Source organism: Octopus sinensis, linkage group LG5 (assembly GCF_006345805.1).
Source record: "Octopus sinensis linkage group LG5, ASM634580v1, whole genome shotgun sequence".
Classification (NCBI taxonomy): Eukaryota; Metazoa; Mollusca; class Cephalopoda; order Octopoda; family Octopodidae; genus Octopus; species Octopus sinensis.
The window spans coordinates 77078908-77089127 of record NC_043001.1 but is presented as its reverse complement, the minus strand read 5'-3'; positions in this window follow the sequence as shown (position 1 = coordinate 77089127).

The following is a 10220-nucleotide window of genomic DNA, read 5'->3' as shown; positions in this document are numbered from 1 at the left end:
TTTCTACATTTATTTTTTAATTTTTTCCCAGCCACTTCAGCGAATTTTTTCGCTGGAGTTGATGCTGGTACTGGTTTTTCCATTTTCTTGGGCGACGCCGCCTCTTTTTTCTTCGGCGACAACGCCTCTTTTTTTCTTGGCGACAACGCCTCTCTTTTTCTTGGCGACAACGCCGGGTATTCATCCTCGCTCGTCACGGGCGAATAAGAGATGGGGGACTCCATCTTGAACAAATGGCTTTAACAAGCCTTTGGTAAGTCCAAATTAATTGTAGTTTTCCCCCACGGAGGGGGGAACACCAACGCGAAGTCTTCACGCGAAGGCTGACTTCGTCAGTTAGACAACAATAGACAAAACAGGTAGACCAACAGTATATAATAACAGAGATAATAGTACGAGAGCAAAAATATATCAACTTACTAATAAACGCAAAAAATTGATTTCCTCCATGTTGTTTTATTATTACCCACTAGGGGCTACATAGATGGGACAATACAATCGGGAAAATGAATAAAGAATTATGAAGTTTGTACAATGTGGTGTAATGCCCACTCGATCCCCGAAATCGAGCGGTTACATTTCGTCATTTGTTTTTTATTCGTCAACAATATTTTCCAAATAAAACATTTTATACATTTTCAACATATATTTCAAAAGTTTTACAAAGTTCAACATTTCTTTTTTTTTTTTTTTTCAGAATTTAAAGTTCTTTTTATCATTTCCAAATTAAGTTTTCACAATACCTTTTCTTTTATATATACTCCATTATCTCTACCAAATCTGAGTAAACTTCCATCGTTCGTGGCCACCTTGTAAGTCGGCATTTCATATGTTTTGACACGTTCTTGCCAGCTGCCTCGATGAACGCCTCGGCGTCGTTCTCGTGGACGAGTGCACCTGTTTCTTTCCATTCGGTGCCCATCCTGACCCACGTATATCCATTTGTTACGTTTATTAAATCTTCCATCTCCTCACAGTGCCTGTGATGGATCAACGTTCCATAGTATTTGAATTTTCTATTCGTACCTACGTTTTCTCTAGTTTTTCTCTTAGGACTTACTTCCTCTTTTTTCTCCTCCCTCGGTTCTCTTTCTCTCTTTTTGCTTTCTCTTCTTTCTTTTTCCTTCTCTTGTCTTTTTGGCTCTTTGTCTGCCGTCTCTCTACCCTGTGCCTTAAGTTCCTTTCCTGTTGTTTCTTTTCCTTTTTGCATACCATCTTTTCCTTTCTCTTGGTTCTGTTCCTTCTCTTGTTCTTTTCCTGCTTTTTCTCTTTCCTTTAATGTACTTTCCTTTTCTTTCTCTTGCTTCTGCCTTGGCTCCTTCTCCACTACTTCTGCACCCTGTGAATTTTGCTCCTTTTCTACTATCTTCTTCCCTTTGTTTTCATTTTCCTTCAGTGCGCTGTTACTTCCCTTCTCTTGTTGTTTCTCCGTTATTTCCTTTACCTTGTTTTCGCTGTTCTTTCCTTCGTGTTCGCTTTCCTTCTCTCCACTTTGTGTCTCTTTTTGCTCCGCTGTGAATTCATACAGCGGGCATTCCTTTTTTATGTGCCCTCTTGATCCGCACAGGTAGCAATTCAGTTTTCTGCCTTCCACTATTACACTAATTGTTTTCTCGTTTTCTATTTCTATTTGGAAGGGAAATCTTTCGATGTCTTCCATTGTGGCATCAGCCACAACTCTACTCCGAATCCCTTCCAATTTACAACGTTCGTCTCCTTAATTGACCCTATTTCTACTTCCTCTTTTGCTGCCCCAATAATGGCTGTTACCAGCATTTCTGTTTTAATATCTGGGGGCACCTTTGGGACTCTTACCCGTACCCCTCGTCTTCCTTTATACGTCGGCCACATGGTGAAATTTTCCGCTTTCAGGACAGTGGAAGCCAATGAGGCCGCCACTTCCTTTGTTGCGCATCTCACCTCCACCGTACCATATTTCTTCCCTCTGTCTACAAAAGTCGCTTTTTTCATGATGTCCCCCAGACATTTCTCTATTTCTTCAATAGTCACTCTCACCAGTTTTCTCGTGTTCTTATCTTGCGTTCTATACGTTATCGTCTTGTTATTTCTCTCTTCTATTGTTTCCACAGGCGGGACCAGCTTCACGCTGTCACCTTCCCTTTTGACGTACTTCTCGTATTCCTTCAATTGTTCTTTTCTAATGAACACTTCTTTTATTCTAAGAGACTCGTCACTTTTTGTTGTGGCGACCCCCGCGTAAGTCTCCATGACTTGAGGGTCGACACACCTTCTATAAAAGGTTCAAACACGCAGCGGCAAACGCCTCGCGCGATTCAATTTTTTGACAATTTTTAACAGTTTTTTTTTTTCCAATTTTCACATACAAAATAACTCACAACACACGTGGATAGATTTCGGACATGTTATTTCTTTATTACCCACCAGGGGCTACGAAGAATGGCGGACATAACAAAACATGGGGGACATAGAACAATATGATTAAATTTATGAGCAAATGAAAAAATGATAATATGAAAGCGATGCTAACGGCCCCCTCCGCCAGCATCACTTACCTGTCCTTTTGTTTTCACTGTCACCTGAATGTTCATTCCCAATACGAAGACCATCCATATCCATTCTTACTCCGAAACTGTCCTCCATATATTCCACGAATTCATCGCTCATTCTTGTATCTTTCACCTCCCAATTCTCCCTTTCACACCTCAACACAAACTCATCTATATTCTTCTTTTCCAGCACTGCATATCTGGTCCCATCCATTTCATACCATTCATACTCCTCCATTACCCTTGTAACTTCTTTCTGTTCAGTCACAATATAAATGTTCGGCCTGGGTTCGTTTTCAAACTCTTGTCTGTCTGTATTATTATTTTTCTTTTGTTTTCTTGTTGGAGGGGAGCGGGTGGGTTCACTGTCTGCAGGGGAAGGGTGGGATTCAGAGGGTGCGGGTGGTGTTGGGGTGGGTTGGGGCTTCGCACAGTTTTTCTTTTTCTTTCTTTTTCTCTTTTTTCTTCCTTCTTCCCACTCTTGTTGCATCTCTTCTTCTTCTGTCGTTTCTTTTTCCGTTTGGTTCTCTTTGGTTTCTTCCTCTTTGGGGCTTCCGCGACGATTTCCTTTTCTTTTTCCTTTGTGGGGGAGGGCAGTAGGCTCTTATGTGACCCCTCAGGCCACACTTGTAGCACCTGGGCGCCCTACCCTCCACCCACACTCTCATAATAATATTTCCAGTTTTTATACTGTCCGTAAGCTTTTCTATAACTTCCGTCTCCGTCTGTATGTTCATTACTAGTGTGGCACCTCTCACGCCTTCATATTTCATAATGGCGTGGAGGATGTCCACTTTATCTTCATTTCCTTTGATAACCGCAGCCGTTATTAATTCGCCCTCTAGGTGTGGAGGTATTCCTTCCACCCTAATTCTGGTGGTCTTTCTATTCAAATACGAGGGGAACAAGTAAAACTTTTCTGTACTCACCACCTTGGCTGCTATATTCCTGGCTGCTTTCTCACTTTTAAATTGTACCGTTATGGTTCCATATTCTAATCCTTTTGTCATGTACACAATTTCTTCTCCTGTCTGTTTGAAAGCCTCTTCAATTGCTTCCATGTTAATCACTTCCATTTTTCTACCTCCATTCATAAATACTTTATATTTATGGTTCTACGATGGAACCAGTCTCCGCGCCCTGCTAGAGGCAACAGCTCAACCTCTCCGTTCTCCTCCTCCTTCATGAACTCCTGGAAGTCCGTCAACTTAGCCAGGTCTATCTCTTTTTCTGTTGACTTCTTCGTTATACCTGCGTAGGTGCTTTCCATTTTTTTCACTGCCAACTCCTCCTCAGATGTCGACGAATTTTCAGAGAAATTTCTCCCTTCCATCTCATCCGTTTGGTAGAGGCGGCTCATAGTCGCCTCCGACCGAAAAACGGCCTCCCGAACAGAAAACGTGCGACGCACAGAACCAGTGCGACGCGAAACCGCACCAACCGACGTTCCAATTCCGCAACCACAATTCACGTTTTGTTCTTTTTTCTTTTTTAACCGAATTTTACAGAGCGCAAAAAAACGCGACCTTTTTTCTCTACATTGTATACTTTATAGACAATAGTCTTTTCTTTAATTTAATTTTTTATTATCCATCTGGACTTTTCCATTTCTGCACGCTAATTTTATTTTTAATTTTTCCCATTCATGTGAAACCACTTATTCAAGTTCAAATCATTGATGCAATTTTATACCAATTGCTAATTTTACTTTTGTCATGTTACTTTAGTTTGAAAGTATCTGACAAAAAATAGAGAAATGTTTTTGTTTCACTTTTAACACGTAATACTGAAATAGTGGAGAAGATATGATATTGCTATGGGCTCGCTCTAGGCAAGAAGTTGAACATTTTTTTCCCATGAAACTACATGGACCCTAAGTAAGGCATGTGTAAAATTTGAATGGAATTGGTTGTGTAGTTCTCAAGTTTTAGGGAATCGTAGTGGAGAAGATATGATATTGCTGTGGGCTCGCCCTAGGCAAAAAGCTAAAATTTTTTTGCCGATGACACTCCCCGGACCCTAAGTAAGGCATGTGTAAAATTTGAATGAAATTGGTTGTGTAGTTCTCAAGTTTTAGGGAAACACACAGACAGACAGACAGACAGACAGACAGACACATATTCTCAGTTTTATATATATAAAGATATATATATAATATATATATATATAATATATATATATATATATATTATATATATATATATATATATGTAGAGAGATAGGGGAGGGAGAGAGATATGTGTGTGTGTGAGTGTTTGTCTTTGTCTCCCACCACAGCTTGACAACCAGTGTTGGTGTGTTTACGCCCACGTAACTCAAGATGTTGATAGATTAAGTACCAAGCTTTAAATCAGTACTGGGGTTGATTCGTTCGACTGAAACTCTTCAAGCCGGTGCTGCAGTATGGCCGCAGTCTAATGAAAAAAACAAGTAGAAATAAAGAACATATATATCTCTCTTTTACGCTCTTTTACTTGTTTCAGTCATTTGATTGTGGCAATGCTGGAGCACCGCCTTTAATCGAGCAAATCGACCCCGGGACTTATTCTTTGTAAGCCCAGTACTTATTCTATCGGTCTCTTTTGCCGAACCGCTAAGTTACGGGAACGTAAACACACCAGCATCGGTTGTCAAGCGATGTTGGGGGGACAAACACAGACACACAAACATATACACACACATTCATACATATATATATACGACAGGCTTCTTTCAGTTTCCTTCTACCAAATCCACTCACAAGGCATTGGTCGGCCCGGGGCTATAGCAGAAGACATTTGCCCAAGATGCCACGCAGTGGGACTGAACCCGAAACCATGTGGTTGGTAAGCAAGCTACTTACCACACAGTCACTCCTGCGCCTATATATTTATATATATATATACACACACACACACATACACACACAGGGTGTGTATTCCAAAAGTTTTCAGCCTTTTTATGTGAGATTTGATCAATTTCAAAGAAGTACAAAACAGCATCCTCTCACTTCAATGCACATGTTGTAGCACTCCAACCACTTTGTGTCCTTTATATCTTTGAAACGACTGTCCCTGAGGTTCTCTTTTTACTGGGGAAACAACCAAGAGTCACAGGGAACAAGGCCTGGACTGTAAAGAATGCGAGAGACAGTTCTGATGACCGTCTTTGTCAAGTACTCGGTTACCAGGAAGCTCGTCATTGAATATCCTGGGAACAAACATTGCACAAATTTTGCACATGCTCAAATCTTCACGGACGATTCTGTGTAGTCAACACACCAACGCCAAACAGTATGTTTATTGTTATTATACGAGGAGCTCCTGGCTTTGGGTAAAAGAAAATACAGAAGGATCGGTTAATTATGATTTTATATAACATATTCTCCTCCCACACGCACACACTTATTGCAGCGGTCCTCCAGTTTTTCTAAGCCCTGTAAAAGAACTCGAAATATTGGGTCGTCATCCAGGCCTTTCGCGACATCCTTAAAACCAGGAACTTTCAACAACCCTCGTAGACACATGACTGTCTTCATCTAGAAATTTGCGAACTTTTTCAACCAGCTCTGATATTCTAATGTCCATCTCTCTCCCACATCGTCTCTCATCTCTCTACCATTCTTGGAGCTCTTGTGCCAGCAAACAACAGATGCCCAGCTCATACAATCCATTAGCAGTCTGGAACATTTCATAAGTTTCTGTAGTATTTTTTTGTCATATTCGTTTAGAGCAAGTTGTTTTACACCTATTACACTCTTTTTGTTGTTTTTATGACCGGGTCAAACGCTTTAGTTTGACGGAAATACCTTGCCGTCCATTTGGTTTTATTCGTGTGTATGTGTATACAGTAATTCCTCACTTTACGAGGACCCGCTTTACGAGACCCCGGGTTTACAAGTTTTATTTTCAAGCACAAGGTCCAAATTTTGAACGAAGTGCAAAAGTTTCTACTTCCATAACAAATGCTTCTGCGTGTTACCGATGAATTTATAGAGAGCGAATAAAAAGGTTCTTCTAAGCAAACAACTCTGGACTTGTTTTTTAAAAAGAAATCTACAAGTCTGTCTCCGAGTGATTGTGAATCGGTGATCGTGTCTACAAGTGATGATGTGCGCGAGTCTAGTGTGAGTGAAAATGATTAACAAAACGATTATAGTAATATTTTTTATTATAAATGATATTGACATTCCTTTTAAGTTACATAAAATATTCTTTATATTCTACTGTTGTTTTATAGCCATTTATTTACGATTATTATAAATTTTATAGGTAAAATATTTTTCTGGGAACGAATTACGATTTATAACATTGCTACTATGGGAAATTATTGTTCTGTTTTACAAGTTTTCGCTTTACGAGCGGTGTCCGGGAACAAATTAACTCGTATATCCTGTTCTACGCTAGGTACAAGGCCCGAAATTTGGGGGGAGGGAGTCAGTTGATTAGATCGATTCCAGTACGCAACTGGTACTTAATTTATCGACCCCGAAAGGATGAAGGGCAAAGTCGACCTCGGCGGAATTTGAACTCAGAACGTAAAAACAGACGAAATTAACTAATATATCGAGGCATTACTGTATGTTTGTTGATTCTCTCTATGTCTCTTTTTAGGTCCTGCTTTTCAAAGTTATTTCCCATGAATTGTTCTTTTCTTTATATCCTTTTCTATTGGCCAACTCAGTAAGTACACGTCTGTTCCTGTTTCTGGATTGCTTAACTTGATTTTGTTTTGCTATATCGTATCCTGTTCTAACTTCATTTGCTGAGTTGTTTATCGCTTGTTAACTGTCTGATTCATGGTTTCACACCCTTTGTATATTTGTCAATAGCCATATTTACCGGTACATGAAATACACTTCATATATTTTTAAATATAGCAAAATATTGCCCTGCGTCTAATTAGTCCGTATTACGGATAGGAGATCGAATATTATAGGATAGGCAGCCGGATGATGAACAATAGCTCTTTTCTGTTTGGCTGCCACTTTTCAATTTTCTTCAGTGTTTGTTCCAATTGATTTCATATTTGCTGTACTGATGTAGCTTTGTAAGGTAATTATTGACATGAAATTAATAGCTTTTTAAGTTTGCAAATTTTGAGTAATTTTAGCCAATAGAAAGCCAGACATTATAGATGCCTATTTCCATAGTAAAAAGTCAAGCTGTTACCATTTTTGGCTTATTAAATTGTAGTCATGAAATGTGCTAAATAGAATAACTAAATAGCCCTTAAATCACGCGCCAATTTTATTTTGAGATGGGAGTAGCATAATCGTATGAATTCCCGTGTGTAAAAATTTTCTGAAAATTCCAAAAAAAAAACTTTTTTTTAAAAATTCGAACTCAGAACATAAATTCGAAAGAAATGCCGCTAAGCATTTTGTCCAGTGCGCTAACGATTCTGCCAGCGCGCCGCCTTTATTAATAACAAACTATTGAATACAACTCGAAATATCACAAAAATTGTTTACGGTACATACAAATCTCAACACAACACATTATTCCTCGGTATACATAACCCACCCATGATATGCATCTTACATTATTTAATAGCTGTATTGGAGTGGCTGTGAGGTAAGTAGCTTGCTTACCAACCGCATGGTTCTGGGTTCAGTCCCACTGCGTGGCACCTTGTCTTCTACTATAGCCTCGGGACGACCAAAGTCTTGTGAGTGGATTTGGTAGACGGAAACTGAAAGAAGCCCGTCGTATATATGTATATATATATATGTATATATGTATGCGTGAGTATATGTTTGTGTGTCTGTGTTTGTCCCCGCAACATCACTTGACAACCGATGCTGGTGTGTTTACGTCCCTGTAACTTAGCGGTTCAGCAAAAGAGACCGATAGAATAAGTACTAGGCTTACAAAGAATAAGTCCTGGGGTCGATTTGCTCGACTAAAGGCGGTACTCCAGCATGGACGCAGTCAAATGACTGAAACAAGTAAACGAGTAGAAGAGTAAAGAGAAGCATTCTTCTAGAGAGCTGAAAAGAATTTACAAAAAAAAAAAAAACTCCATCCACATGCAATGAGTGGAAGACAACAAAATCATAGCAGAAGCGTACCAAACCGATGGCTGATCGCGGTTATGTAAAACATGGCGGACAAAAGTACGAACTTTACATCCTGTATAGCAATTATCTTAAGCAAAATATAAACTACACAGTTAATTTGATAAATTTATGGTTTCACGCTTTATTCCAGTATACTGTCACAGCATTGTATTTACATGCAGATTCATATTTTCCTTACAAAACTACGTTAAAATATCTTTTCCAATATGCGTGTGACAAAACTACTAAATTTATGTTTCCCACAGAATATCCCAATAATAATGGGATGCGTCTTATGCTATACTGCACATGCTTTTATAACCTGTTTCTGCACAGGATGTTATGCTGTCTTTATAAATTATTTTAAATATCTGTGGGAACCGGGTCGCGTTTATGCTTGATATCTTTAAACTGTCAAAGCCTTCTGTGGGCTAAGCAGTTATTAGTCCATTTTGTTGTTCCGCTTGAGTTAACGCTGTTGTACCTCCATTACTATTTCCGCTGCTGTTGTCAAGTTATCAAATGTTTGCCCCATTCTGCAATTTGGACCGAACTTTTAAAAATTAAAACATTCTAATCTCTGAATAGTAATATTATTTACTTTTAATTGTTCCAGCCATGCTGGTGCACCGTTTTGAAGGGTTTAACCGAACAAATTGACCATAGTACTATCTTTTAAATCTAGTACTTATTCGATCAGTTCCTTTTGCTGAACCGCTATATTACAGGGATGTAAACAAACTAACACCGGTTGTCAAGTAGTGGACAGAGAACAAACACTATGGCACACATCAAATATACATACACACAGAGTCAAGTATGTATGTGTGTAGACACACAGACAGACACCTGAGCAAATTCAAGAATCATATTAGACGGGTTGGGGCTAAAATGGAAAACACTTGCCCAAAGTGCCGTGCTGTGGAACTGAACCTGAAACCATATGGTTGCAAATCGAACTTCTTAACCGCACGACTCACGACAGTTCTCACTTGAACAAACCTATTCGTTGCTTGATTATGTGATATTTTTACGTGCGGAGCATATCTCGGAACCATTATATAAAAGCGGCTCAATCTATTAAGAAGTTTGGTGGGTAATTTGGCGGTGGTAAGTAATCTTGTTAGAGATTTGGGTTGTTTTTTTTACTTCTAATAATTTTAAGTGCTTCGAGTGCTTTTTCCATTCGCTGGTCATTCATCAGAAGGAGTATATTCTGATGAATGATGTTGTATGCTTCCATGCTTATTGGAATGTGTGTTGATACATAAGACAAAGTAAATTGGCTACTGTAGTAAATGATAAGTTTTTAAATTCAAAGAGTTGATCAAGGTTATGTGACCACAAAATGAAACAATTTTCCAGATAATGTTTCCAGATAGCGAGTAAGTAATTTTGGAAGTTGTCGCCAAATTTCAGTCTGGTGTGTTCGTATATTTGGACCTCTAAGTACTTCATGATAATGTTAGCAAAAGTATGGGCTTCATGCGTTCCTATTGCAGTCCCAGATTTTTGTCAGTAGCTTTTATTGTTGAAGCTAAAAAAAGCTATTTTGTACGATGAATTATAGTCCTTCAATGATAAATCCTTTTTCAATTCGGTCAGGCATGTTACTTGGGGATTTTTCCAACCAGAATTAAATCGCTTCTACT